This window comes from Canis lupus, chromosome 36 (assembly GCF_003254725.2).
Source record: "Canis lupus dingo isolate Sandy chromosome 36, ASM325472v2, whole genome shotgun sequence".
Lineage (NCBI taxonomy): Eukaryota > Metazoa > Chordata > Mammalia > Carnivora > Canidae > Canis > Canis lupus.
In genome coordinates, this window is record NC_064278.1 from 25798200 (window position 1) to 25812488 (window position 14289).

A 14289-nucleotide genomic window follows, 5' to 3' on the forward strand; every position below is an offset into this window, starting at 1 on the left:
AGAGTGATGGGCTCTGATTTATATATTAAAATCACCCTCTGGGTTAGTTTTTCCCCTGATATTCTTTCTCACTGATTTTGCTCCAGCCATATTGCACTTTTTTCTATTCCTTAAACATACAGAAGTCTTTCCTGACTTAGGACCTTTGAGATTCGTATCCTCCTTCAGCACCTTCTCTTCATATCCTCAATGTATGTTGCTGCCAGGATACTTGGTCTGTCCATCCAATCAAAAATACCAGTCTAATTCCAGTGACACTTCCAATCATATCACCCTGTGTGTGTGTGTGTCTCATATGTAAGCCCTGTGAGAACAGGGGCCATGTCGCTCTTGCTTTACTGATATATCCACAGCACCTCGAATAGTGCTTGGAATAAAATAAGTATTCCACCAATATTTGTTAAATAAATGTGAAAACAATCATATCTTCTATAGATATCATAAAGACTAAGACATAAAACGTAGGAAAAGATATTGGCATGCAGTTTGTTTATGAATTGTTAATTTAGAAAATTAAAATTTTTTTTCTTTCCCAATATTTTTCACTTCTTTTTAAACTCCATCTCTATTCTTACTTGCTTCACGCAGTGTAAGGAGAATATCTTCAGATTTGGCTCCTTTGAAGTGTTTTGCTCTAATTTTATTTTTTTAAGATTTATTTATTTTATAGAGAAAGAAGGCATGTATGAGCAAGTGTAGGGGGAGGGCAGAGGCAGAGGGAGAGAGAATCTCAAGTAGTCTCTCTACTGAACACAGAACCTGACAAGATGCTCAATCACACGAGTCTTGAAATCATGACTTGAGCTGAAATCAAGAGTTGGACACTCAACTGACTGAGCCACTCAGGGGCCCCAGGGTGTTTTGCTTTTAATTCAGAATTAATCCAATAGTTATCCAGATAAAGAGAAAAATTTCTGTAAGTGTGAAAAGAAATTTTACAATCTAAATACCTCTGACAATATTTTAGGTCTAGTACTCCTGTACTACTTACAAAGTTTGTTAAATCTGGTTGAATAAAGTTTATGTGGGATTGAATTTTATAAAACTACTTTTAAGTAGTAAAAAGTAATTCAGTAAAATCAAACATTAACATTATATAAGCTAAGATTTAAGCCTGCAGTAGTAGTGAGTCATGGATAAACCCAACATTCATGTCTCCAGTCATCTCTACTTTAATCCTATACCTAAGGTAATGTTGAAATCAATCTATAGTATTAGGAATGGCCAGAGTATCTGCACCATTTTTATAGGATCTCATTAGCAAGATCACTGAACAAAGATAGGTCCCACAAAAGGGATTGATTTTACTCATGGTGAATTACTGAGTTATCTGGATCAAATTTAAAATCTATGTTATGTTACATATGTAACATATGTTACATCCCATAACAATAGAAGCAGAAGAGTCTCCAGAGCCATCACAAATATTTAGGAGCTTTCAAGATTTTCTCTCTCCTTCTGCAAACTGCTAGGTCAAACAATATACTTCTATTACTTTTATTTTGAGTCCCTGGAGCAATGAGCTTAGGGGAGCACTCCAAGAGTTTTGCACCAAAGTTCTGAGCGTTTCTACTCCAAAAGAAACATTTTTTTAGCATAATTCTGCTAACTTTTAAAGCAATAAAATAAAAACAAATACTTTTTCCACTTAAGATCAAGCTATCTATGAGAATATTTGATTATTTGTTAAGAAAAATAAAGACATTTTGTTACTCCATTACTGAGCACATTATGAACACATTGATCACATTGACCTAAAGTGCCAAGTTTATCATATAGTGTAACATCAATAGCCTAACTATAGTTACAATGCAATGGACACTTAATGACACTGACATGCATTTTTATTTTTATTTTTTATTTTTTTATTTTTTTTAAATTTTTATTTATGATACAGAGAGAGAGAGAGAGGCAGAGACACAGGCAGAGGGAGAAGCAGGCTCCATGCACCGGGAGCCCGATGTGGGACTCTATCCCGGGTCTCCAGGATCACGCCCTGGGCCAAAGGCAGGTGCCAAACCACTGCGCCACCCAGGGATCCCCCTGACATGCATTTTTAATAAACACATGTGAAAATATCTATCAAATGATCTGTTGGTTTCATCATCAGTTTTATGTAGAGGTGGAGTAGAAAGTCCCCTAGCTTTATTCAAGAAGTAATTTCCCTCCCTCCAAATATGTCACCCCATGTTCTAGATAATCCCTAAAGCTATGTTCAGAAGAAAGATTTTATTGTGGCATTACTTTAAAATATTAACATCAGGGGTGCCTGGTGGCTCAGTCATTTAAGCGTCTGCCTTCAGCTCAGGTCATGATTCCAGGGTCCTCGGATTGGGCCCTGCATTGGGTTCCCTGCTCAAGGGGGAGTCTGCCTCTCCCCCTGCCCCACCCCATGTTGGGTCTTTCTCTCTCTCTCTCTCTCTCAAATAAATAAATTTAAAAAAAAATAACATGCAAATAACTCTTGGAAAAGTAAGACATTGACCCAAAGGTCCACAAAGACGTAAATTACATCAAATCATTTCTTAAAAAGCCAAAGAGAAGAGAGCATGAGGGCTTTGGTACATGAAGAAGGAGATGAAATAACCTCAGAGAAGGAAGGTTATTTCCCAAAGGACTAATTTCTCTTACTTCAAAACCTTGCCAAATTAAATTGGCCACACTGCTGTATAATAAATAATTTCTTTTAAAAAAAAGAGTCTCTGGGTGAAACCACATTCTCTGTATTTTTAAAATTAAAAATATATATTCTTAAAGAGGTCATGTTCTTCATATTCAAAAATAATGAAATGTAATATACAGATTTACATTTTTTCACATGTGCGCAGATTTTTGTCAAAGTATAGGATTGATTCTTTATCCATTTAAGTCATTGCAAAACGTACAATGAATGTGCATATATATATGTATATATATATATATATACACTTGTGTTCTTAATTCACATCAACAAAAAATACATGACTACATACTTGCAGTACTGTGTTAATATACATGCACAAGACCTCTTTCCTCCCATAAGCTGTATAAAATACTTAATATTCATTACCTAATTACATATTTATGATTAGTTTATGCAAGAAAGCCCAACTGTTTTCCTTGTTACCATTACCCAAAACCCCTAATATAATTATAGTAATCATCTAATTAATAAAAAGAAGAAGGAAGGCAAGAAAGGCCAATTGACTGTAATAGAAATTGCAGAAATAAGATCTATTTATATCTAAGGGGAGAAATACAGTTCAAAATATATAAACCTGTCATTTAGACCTACTGAAAGCCATTGCTAACCTCACATGATTGATTGATTTTAAAAGATTTTACTTATTTATTTGAGAGAGAGCATGAAAAGGGGTCCGGGTAGAGGGAGAAGGTGACTCCCCACTGAGCAGGGAGTCTGATGCAGGGCTTGATCCCAGGACCCTAGGGGCATGACATGGGCGGAAGGCAGACACTTAATCGACTGAGCCACCCAGGCACCCCTATCCTCACATGATTTAAAAGGACAAATTAGTTTTATAAAGACTACAAAAAATAGGCAGAGCATGGTGGTAGAGTAGAACAAGTGCTAGATTTGTATTCATGGTAACTGGTTCAGCTTCTGGCTCTGCTCCTTGCTAGTGATCTTAAACATGAGCTTTTTCTATTTCAGTTTCTTCATCTGAACATAAGAAGACAAAAGAGGTAAAGATAAGCCTGGATCCATTCCCAGCCTCACCACTTACCAACTCAGTGACCTTGGGGAAACCAATATTTCTAGATTCTTCAGCCATAAAGTATCACTAATCATAGAACTTACTTCACTGGGTTGTCATGAAGTTTCAGAGAGATAATGAACGCATGTAACTTAGTCACCAGGATCCTTGGTTGAAAGACACATTTGATAAAGGGGAGCTATCATTACACTATTGAAGGAGTGTAACAAAAGCTGCCCTACCAGCCTAAATAGACTGTTCTTGGGAGGTTCAACTTTAATAATGTTTATGAAAAACTATTACACATCTAAATTATTTTTAAAACTATTCCAGGTTCACCATTAGATATACATTTGCACATATTTAATTAATTTAACTGATAATGGAGTATTAATGCAATGAACACAGAAGAAAATTGCAGTGTTTTGTTACTTAGTCATGACTAATATTGATAGGCGAATCTGCTTCTGATTTAATTACCTTCACATGTTAGAAAAGGAAATATTAATTTGGTTTTAGAATCCCAAATCAACGATTGGAAATGAAGCTTTATGTGACTAAGAGCAGGAAATCACTGGCTTAAGGCTGTGCCTAGATATTAAAATTCCTTCTCCCACTAATAAACCTATCAATTGCAAGTCCAAAACACAAAAAAAATTAAAATCAATTTGACAGTTTTATGTCAGGAATTTAGAAACATTTGCCAGAAATATCCTAAATTACTTTAATAATTTCATGTAGTTATAAAATATATTGCTTTGGGGGCACCTGGGTGGCTCAGCAGTTGAGCTTATGCCTTTGGCCCAGGGTGTGATCTCAGGGTTCTGGGATCAAGTCCCACATCGGGCTCCCCACAGGGAGCCTGCTTCTCCCTCTGCTTGTGTCTCTGCCTCTCTCTGTGTCTCTCATGAATAAATAAAATCTTTTAAAAAATAAATGAATAAATAAAATATGTTGCTTTTATTAGATCATTTTTAAATCAAGCATGCCTTTCCAAATTCCTTTATCATTTTATAACATCTAAGCCTATGTGTGGCTTCAGGAGAAGTATGTTATTTAAGTTAAAAACCCAACCTTGAATATTTCAAATTATGTTAACATATATTCTGCTATTCTTTTTAAAACTATGCTCAATTTAACCAAAATATGGATACCTTTTGGTCTTTTTTTTTTTTTTTTTTAACCTTTTGGTCTTTTATTTGACAGATGTATCTATGTGTATAACACTAAGGAAAATGCCAAACTTTCCGAACCAAGTAGATTTACTGGGTAAATTTGGAATTTGAAAAAAAAAAAAAAAAAAGCATTGGCAATGTATGAAAATAACATTCTGTATAGATTAAGCTTTTTTAAGGTCAATGTAAATGTTACATATATTATGTAATGTTGGCCATTTACTCCGTCAACCAGAATCATATTAGTATGTGTTTGCACTTACTTATTCTTTAATACAGGTTTACTGAGAGCCATGCTAGTTAGTTGCTAGATGGAACTAATTTATGGTCCAAATAATGACACTAATATAACTCTGGAGTCAGAAAGGTAAAACTAAATATAGTTTATTTGTTATATGCCAGTTTTTTCAAATTTTGTAACTTGTTTGCTTATAGTGATGACCTCATTAAAAGACCACTAAGATAATGTGATATTGTTACTATCAATTAATTAGAATATTTGATTTGTCAGTTTCATTTTGTTATTTTGCTCAAACAGGGTGAACTAAATTACATATACGTCTGATATATTCTAAATGTTGTCTCGATTAATTATTTTATTATTTGGATTTTTAGAATGTAAGATTTTAATACTTTTATCCTATATAGCATGTTCTATCATTCTACTAGGCGATAAAATACTAATACCTATTTTGGGAATAGAAATCTCTTGGTTTCATGGCCCATCTTTAGAATTTCCACACCATGGATTTACGTCAATGGATGATAAATCTTTGTTTCTTGAAGATGTCTAACTAGTGTATAAAAGCCAATTGTCAAGATAATAACTTGGATGTTTCTCAATTTTCACATTTGTTTTGAATTCTCTGCCAAAGTCATATATTTATCTTTCAGGGGAAATCATGTTAATGGAAATAAGCATATGTCTCCAGATCCAAAAGCCAGAACTTACGGGGCAATGATAAAAGAAATCAGAGGGTGAGTACATTTGTGAGGATTATCACTGATATGCATTGCTCCCATATCTCTTTTTCCCTTTGCCCTTGGTAGGAGTCTGTTTTTGTGAGTGTGCTCTGAGTGAGTCTGCTTCTCTTAAGTAAAAAGCCGCTCTGTTTCTTTTAAACTGAAAATCCAGGAAGCCGTGGGCATTAGGGAGGTATAGCTATCAGCAGACAGGGTGGCCCCTTAACACTGACAGTGTCAGTATTGAAGACCACTTCAATCATACTTTGTGACAAAACTATAATATGAAACGTTGAGTGTATAAATAGCTCAGATATTGATATATTCATGCAATTATAGAAAAAATTCTAGACCCCTTTATTTATTTACATTTTCCAAAAATCATCCTGAACCTAAATAGAACTTACAGATTGGTATGATTAATTCCCAATAGCACACTAGTCTAACTGTAAGATTAGTTCCTAATATATCAATAAACACTATAGTAAGTCATTACAACTTGCTCTTCTATCTCACCATATAATTCAGATGACAAGATTCTGAAGGTCGGGGCTTGTGATTTCTTTTGGGTAGTTCCTCCTCAGGGTTTAGAATTAGGACTTAGACCTGCATACATGAAGCTACAAAAGGAGGAGGACATGACTTATTATGGATGATGGGTGGCTTTGGGGGGGTTGGGCGAGGTTAGGGAGGCATTTGCTATATTTTCTTTTATTTTCTACTGTTCACATTAAAATTTTACTTCAGTCATGAATTTGTAATGTTCCATTAGTAATTTTTAAAGAGTGGAAACATCTTTTAGAAATAAGTTTATTTTTTCATTAAAAAAGTTTGGATGTCTCAATTTATCTTTCAGGGTTAGTCTATATTAAACTTAAATGCTCCTCCTGAAAAATTCCGTGAATTATAGTATGAGATTCATGACTTCTCTGAAATAGTCTTCTTAATAGAGCTTATTTTTAATAGGATGTAGACTAAAAGTATATAGCAATTGAGCAGAGCATTATGAAGCACCATATGTGCTTCTAAACTAAGAAAATGATACACACGGGTCTTGCCAACTACTCCTCTCTGTCTTCCCTTCCCCACCTGCCAGTCTCCCAGCACATCCTGGATCCTGTCATGATGTTGGGTGCCTTTGATATAAATCACTTACATGGTGGTTTCTGTGATTCTCAATGAATTTCTTTTAACCGTGACAAGCAGAAAACAAAAAAGAACTCTCTAAAAAATCAGTGACCTCTTTCAAGTTACAGGACTATCAATGTATAAACTTTTTCAAAGGGAGGTAAGAGGTGACAAACAATTATCTGACCACAATTAGAGACCAGGGCTAGGTGATGGACAGACATTGACAAAATTAAGGCACAGCTAATTACTCAGAGCAGCAATTAGACTAGCCCGGACAGGTGCTAGGTGAAAAAAAAAAAAAAAAAGTGCATGCCCGAGAGAAAGAGAATTGAAGCACAACACAGTTGTCTGGTATCTCTCCCCTGTCTGTGGGCAAGTTTTAAGTATTCTCTTCTTTTTTTTTTCTTTTTTAAAAAATTCTCTTCTGTAGGAAAATAGATGCTTCCTTTTTCTGTTTATGCTTCCTTCTGCTATCTACATGTAAACCCTTGAGTCTAAATACACTTAAATCATAAGAAAGAAGTTAAAAATAATCATAAAAATATGAGATTGGGGACATACCACCAACTCAGAGGATTAAACATCTGTAGCACCTGCTCTGGTGGCAAGAAATCAAAATGAGCCTAAGGGAAAATAATGCAGTAGGGGGAGGATTTGTTTGGTGTAATCTTCCCTATTCACCTTCCTAATCCTTCTCCTCCTTCGCTTTACTTAAATGAGGAGAATGTCCATTAACATTCTGAATACATAATATTGTCTCAACGTCTTGATTTATAATTGCAGTTATTGATTCTTTTGATTCTCTCCACATTTTGTTTCCCTGACAACCCCCACCCACTCTTCTCATCTTTCCAATTATTCTTTACCTTTCTTCTTTTCCTGTGATGGGGAATGAGAAAGGGATGTAACGATAGTAAAAGGTATGATGAAGATAGGAATAAGTGATAAAATGGCCATGTTTAATTTTATCATTTGCTATTTGTGTAATATTTGTTTTCTCCCCAGAATTCATATATATTTTACACTTGAAAGTTTGTACCCTTTGGCAAACATCTCATTTCCCTCATTCCCCAGCCCCTGTCAACCACTACTCTAGTTTCTCTTTCTAGGAGTTGAGCTTTTTTAGATTCCATATGTAAGTGATCCCATACTATATTTATCTTCCTGTTTGACTTATCTCACTTAGCATAATATCCTCAAGGTCCATCCATATTGTCACAAATGGAGGAATTTTCTTCCTTTTATGGTTGAATAATAGTCCATGTATATTTATATATACGCACACATACACCACGTTATCCACCCATACACAGTCACCATATATATATAGATTTATATATATACAGACACCACATTATCCCTTCATACACACACACCCACACCACATTACCCATTCATCCATTGAGACTTAGGCTGTTTCCATGTCTTGGCTATTGTGAAAAATGTAATGTTTATTATTTTTATAATAATTAAGTACCCATCTTACTGGGAGATTGCTTCTTTTTATCCTTCAAATATGCTCCTTTTTGAGCTAAGTTATTAGACATGGCATGTTGTTCCCTAGTCCATAGCTACATATTTCCCTAAGTAATACTGTTGGGATTACTTCATATCTATTCCCCAAAAGTAAGAATTGGAAAAGGGAAGAAAGGCACAGGTACAAGAATGTACGAAAGGGTACAAACTTCCAATTGTAAAGTATATATAAGTTTTCTTGGGGGGAAACAAGGGCACAGGATGAAGGAAGAAGCCAGATATTTCTTCCTGTTGCCAGAAAACCCCAACCTCTGTCGTCACGATCTATGCCAACACCTCTTACCGTGGTGCCAGCCCTCACCTCATGGGCTCCGGTGATAACACTGAGCCCCAGGAATGGTAGCAGCTCCCTGCAGTCGGTATCTTCCGAGCGGTGTTCACTCTTCCTTCTACGCTGTCAGTGTTCTTCCATGACTATTGTAGCTAGTTCTTTCTAATATATCTATTCCCCTTGATATGTTGAATAGTTTCAATTTTCCTGACTGAACCCTGATGGATACAAAGAGTATACAGTGGGAAGAGCCCCATAAATAAAATCAGAAGACCTGATTTCATGTCCTAAGTGTGACTAATTATCTGGAAAGTCTGGGTCAGGTCTTTCAACCTTGGGTTCATAAAATTGCTTTATGGTTCAAATATCATAGTTTACAGTGAAAGTTAACCCCAATAATAGACTTGTCAGTTCCATAACAACTCTCCATTCCTTCATAAAACATACTGATGTCCATGTCACAGTGAAAGTTCACAGCTGGCGGTCCTCCGGCCAGGGGTCTACACTTCTCTACCCGCACTCCAATACAACCAGGAGTTGGTTGTATTTATTCCAAGACCTGTCTGTGCCAGTTGTTTGTGTGTTTACATAAAGTAATTAGTGAGTAACAGAGCCAAATTGGTTTGATGACTTGTACCATAGAGAGATTTAAGAGAAGGACTGGAAGCAAATCAGGAGTGACATTTTAGAGCACCACAGACTCCATAGAGAGCAACCATTCTTCCCCTCATCCTTCCTGTGGCTGAGGAAAATCATTTGAATTGGTCCTCTGGCTCCATCCTCCCAACAAGAAAGTATTATCCAAACTGTCTCCCCTTGCTACTAAAGCAAGAACTAGTAATTCTCTCTTATCTGAAAGTGACTAAGCACCTGATAAGCAAAATGCCTGATCCAGCTAGGGTATAGAGAAGAAGCAGGAAAAATCTTGTTCCTTCCCCTCTTGCGAAACCAATGCCACAGGAACAAGTGTGGAGAAGAAAGGAGTGTCAGTAACCAAAATGATACTTTTTTTTTTAAACTATAAATGATGAAATACTACGTAATTTAACTGATAGGTTATTAAGGAAGCCCACCACTGAGCAGGAAAGATGGGTAACTTCAAAGAACTGCTACTGAAGGAGTAGTAAAAGTATTGAAAATTTAATCCATTTCGTGTTTTTACCCCCAGGCTGAAATTTCACCAATATGGTTATTTTTAAATCATTTTTGTGATTCTATCTTAACCAGGTAACTGACTCCAACGAACTGCCCCCAGGGCCGCTTCTGTAGATGAACTCACATTGTAAACCAAAAACAACAACAAGAACAAAAAGTAAATTGAAATTGTATTACCAGTGGTTATTAGGTGCAAATAGATATAAATTAGAATTTAACAAAAACGTCCTTATAGACAGCCCTGGTCAGTTATTGCATTTACAAAATACAGAGGCATTTGTACTTCCTGAGTGCTGGGTTTCCATCCCACTGTAGAGCTCCCGTTTTATAATTCCAGCATACCCTGGAATTGAATCTATCACCTTCTTGCTGTTCATATCTGCCTAGTAGGATTTCATCTCCTAAAATGAATCTCTCTTCTAAAAAAAAAAAAAGGGAGAAAAGCAAGCAAAGCCACAGGAAACCGACTGAGGTTGATGTGATTTAACCCTAGATCTTTTGCCTTCCTGCCTTTAATGATAAGCATAGGACATCTGCTTAATGAAAGGATTCCAGGCAAGAACTAATCCAGAACATCAGAATTTTTTTCACATAAACTCTTTTTTATCAATCAGGCCTACTTAACCAATAGCACCCACCAAATGCTAGTTAAAATGCATAGTCCCTACAGGCATTTGGCATACTCCTCAGATTGCATGGTACATGTACATAGAGAAACATCCAGGGGGACAAAAAGCCTACATTCATTTGCATGTAAGTAGATTAAGCTCTTGCCTAGGTGATGCACTTTGGCGACTACTAGAAGGAACACTCTGACCCAAAAAAACCCTAAGAAATGTCCTATCACAAAACCAGAAATTTCTATGATTGGAATAAAGGCATTTAGAGGACACTTACTTACATTTAAAAGCTAATGTATTTGTTAGTTATTCTTCAACACCTTCACATGACATAGTTAACCAACTAATGAGTTCTAGTTCTCTGAGTGGTGAGTGCATCAGACAAGTAAGTTCTGAAGAAGAGGGATCTTCAAGAAAGTTAACAACGCTTATTGCAGCACTCTCTGAGAGTCAGGGAAGTAGGAATTAAGAGAGGGATGTAGAAATGGGAATGGCTTGCCCTAAAACACTTGCCAAAACTTCTCTGAGGATCAGGCTGCTATACCATTTCATTACCATCACAAGTTTACAAAAACATCTCCTTTCCCAGCTTCATGTTTTTCCCAAAGAACTTCGCTGAAATTTGGAAAAAGAATTGGCTTTGATTCTCATCTTGAATCAATTGATGTATATTTGCTGAGACACCAGAAGAAGAGTCGTGGACAGAAGTCAAGACCAGAGCTGAAGAAACCTATATTCCACATTCAACTCTTATTAACAGGAAATAGCTGGCATTGCCTTCTTTGCCAAGACCTCCTGAATAGTTCTTCGCCCTTTAACTTTTGTTTTTAAACCACCTGAGCCAAAACAACGACAAGCTTGATTTTTTAAAATAGGATTGGTGACAAATGCTGAAATGCCAAGTGGAAATACACAGGATACAACTAAGCAAAATGCAAGAAGGAATTTGGAAGGCAGATTAGGGGAATGTGGGCCCAAATCTGTGCCTGCCAACTGCTCTCAATAAACTGCTGAGGTCAAAGATACACTTGGGAGTTGATTCAAACACACATACCAACCAAGGAGGCAGATGCTGCTTCTTGGACTTGAGGAATTTTTTTTTTTTTTTAATAAGTCATGCTAGAATGTTTCCCTGAAATTAAGGATTTCCACCTTCCTGTGTGGATGATGTTCTTTCTCCCAGTGACTAAACTTCCATCTGTGGTAGGGTTAGACCCTTGATCATGCAACACTAATATATTTTCCCCATTTGGAACCAGATTTCATTTGTGGTTCTGGGTTCCCTCAGGTCACGTTAAGGTCAAACAGCAACTCTACGATGGAAAAACTGACCAGTACATATTCTCTAAATGTTTGCAGACCACTCCTGGAAGAAGGTTCCATACGGATAGCCAACTAAACATTTCCTGAAATCACTATTTACAAGGCTAATAGGAAACAGAGAATGTGTTTAAGATTTTAAACCCAGTTTATACAACATATACATGAAGTGAGGATACCTGTATACTAGATTACATTATAAAAATTAATATTTATAAACTACTTTGAAGTTCTCAAATATAGTAAAACTTTGGATTATAGAAGCATTGACTCTTTAAATCATCAAGGTTTCAGAATACATTGAAAAAGCTATCCTTATGGAAAAAGTATTTCAAAAAGTGTTAGAAGTATATTTGAATAGCCTTTTCAAAAAAAATCTTTAAAAAAAATGTAACAAACATCAAACACAATCAATTCTTATTGAAGCTTTTCATAGGACAATCTTCAACTTTAATTTGCAAGCCAGAACTATGTTTCTATTAACTCAGATTTTGCCTCTTTATTTTTTTTTAAAGATTTTATTTATTCATGAGAGACACAAAGACAAAGAGAGAGACAGACAGAGAGAGGCAGAGACACAGGCAGAGGGAGAAGCAGGCTCCACGCAGGGAGCCCGACGTGGGATCGATCCCAAGTCTCCAGGATCAGGCCCTGGGCTGAAGGCGGCACTAAACCTCTGAGCTACCCGGGCTGCCCAGATTTTGCCTCTTTAAAGTTACACATATTACTAATAATGCAAAGAGACACAAAACTAATTAATTCTGAAAGAACACAGGGCATTGAAAAGTCATGTGTTACACATAAATCAGGAATTAATGGTAATATAATTACAATACCATGTTACACTGGTAATATAATCACAACATGGTATTACATTATACATAGAATGTATAGCATGTGGCAGAAGAAAAGAGTGAATTAGGAAATCAAAATATGATTTGCAGATCTCTGGCAAATGTCTCTAAATGTGATCAAATTGTTTAAATAGAAAAACAAATGCCTTTTTCACTCTACATTATATTATTGCTACCAATCATTCACTGTAGGTAAGGGCAAAACTGAAGAATTCTGTTCCAATCTAAATAGACATATAATACAGGAAAGGGCAGCAACAGCAGTGTTCCTAGCATATATTATTTTCCTTCCTTCACCAAATTATTAGGGTTCTTTAAATAAGATAGTGTTTCTTGTCATATTTGTATGTGTATTCATGCTACTTATATACAGAATCATTAAGTATTTTGTGCTGTCTGTGTTACATAATTTCATTTGTGCAAATAGAACATTTGGTTAAGGAAAACTGATATACACATGAAACCAAGCAGAAAGCCTGATTATTCTGAATTTAGGTATCATCTTTATATCTTACTTAGCTTTTCCAGGGAAATTTATTATTTGTACATTCATAGTCAAAGTCATTAGATTTTTTAAATCCATCTATGAAGAAAAATAAACATTTTTAAAGATCTTATTTATTCATGAGAAACACACAGAGAGAGGCAGAGACATAGGCAGAGGGAGAAGCAGGCTCCATGCGGAGTCCGATGTGGGACTCGATCCCTGGACCCCAGATCATGACCTGAGCCAAAGGTAGTTGCTCAACCACTGAGCTGAAAAATAAACATTTTTGATAAATCTTGGTAAATCTTGAGGATTCCTAGACAAAAAGTGTATTTCTGACCTCAAATATTCAAGTTAATAATAAATATTAAAATAAGGGCTTTACCTCTGTCCCGCCTATTATAGAACTCTTACTATAAATAAAGAAATAAGAGAATGATAAATATCCAATTCAGTTTGTCTGTTCCCAGGCCAGCAAAAATTTTCTGAGTTCTATACAGAAGTTTTAAACATCATGAAGTTAAATAACAAACTAATTTGCGGTCTTAATCTGAAATAGATCAATTCACAGAGTATTTCATTAGCCTTTCTATTCTATTGTTATAGCTAGAATAGGACCCTGTTCTCCAGAGAAATTAGGCTCTGAGCAACTACTTTTCTGGCATAGATGATAAGAATTCAGGGAAATTCAAGACAGGCCATATTCTCTATTAGCCTTAATCTATTACTAGTTCTGAAATACTGGTTAAGCAGGTACTGGTGATTTTGAAGTCTTTTATTCCATCATATTGAAGAGAAAAGGAAAAACATATCTGTTAAGAAGCAATTATCATGTTTCAGCCGCAGTCCAAGGGCTCAGGATACAACTTTATATGATTTAGGATGGGCTAACTGCAATAACAATTTTCAAGGCTTAACCCAACAGAATTTTACTTCTGTATCAGATAAGAGATTAATGAGTATGTTTGGTGGGCAGCCATCAGGAGGTGATTCAGGAGCCCAGGTTGTTTCTATCTTGTGGTTCCATTATCCTACAGAGCATCAGTCAATGGTTGAGTCTTTTGTGTCCATATAGCAGAAGG

General features: G+C 35.9%; 1 protein-coding gene across 2 annotated transcripts in view; it reads left to right on the forward strand.

Annotated features, from left to right (window-relative positions):
* The window catches only part of LOC112668213 (tubulin beta chain-like), a 28247-nt gene that overhangs the window by 2864 nt on the left and 11094 nt on the right, over positions 1-14289 (forward strand). Inside the window, exon 2 of one of the 2 annotated variants that reach the window (XM_025460411.3) lies at positions 5765-5848. The gene's annotated coding sequence lies outside the window, so the exon portion shown is untranslated. Of the gene's footprint in view, positions 1-5764; positions 5849-14289 lie in introns of those variants that run through there. The other variant, XM_049106237.1, reaches the window with a different exon arrangement.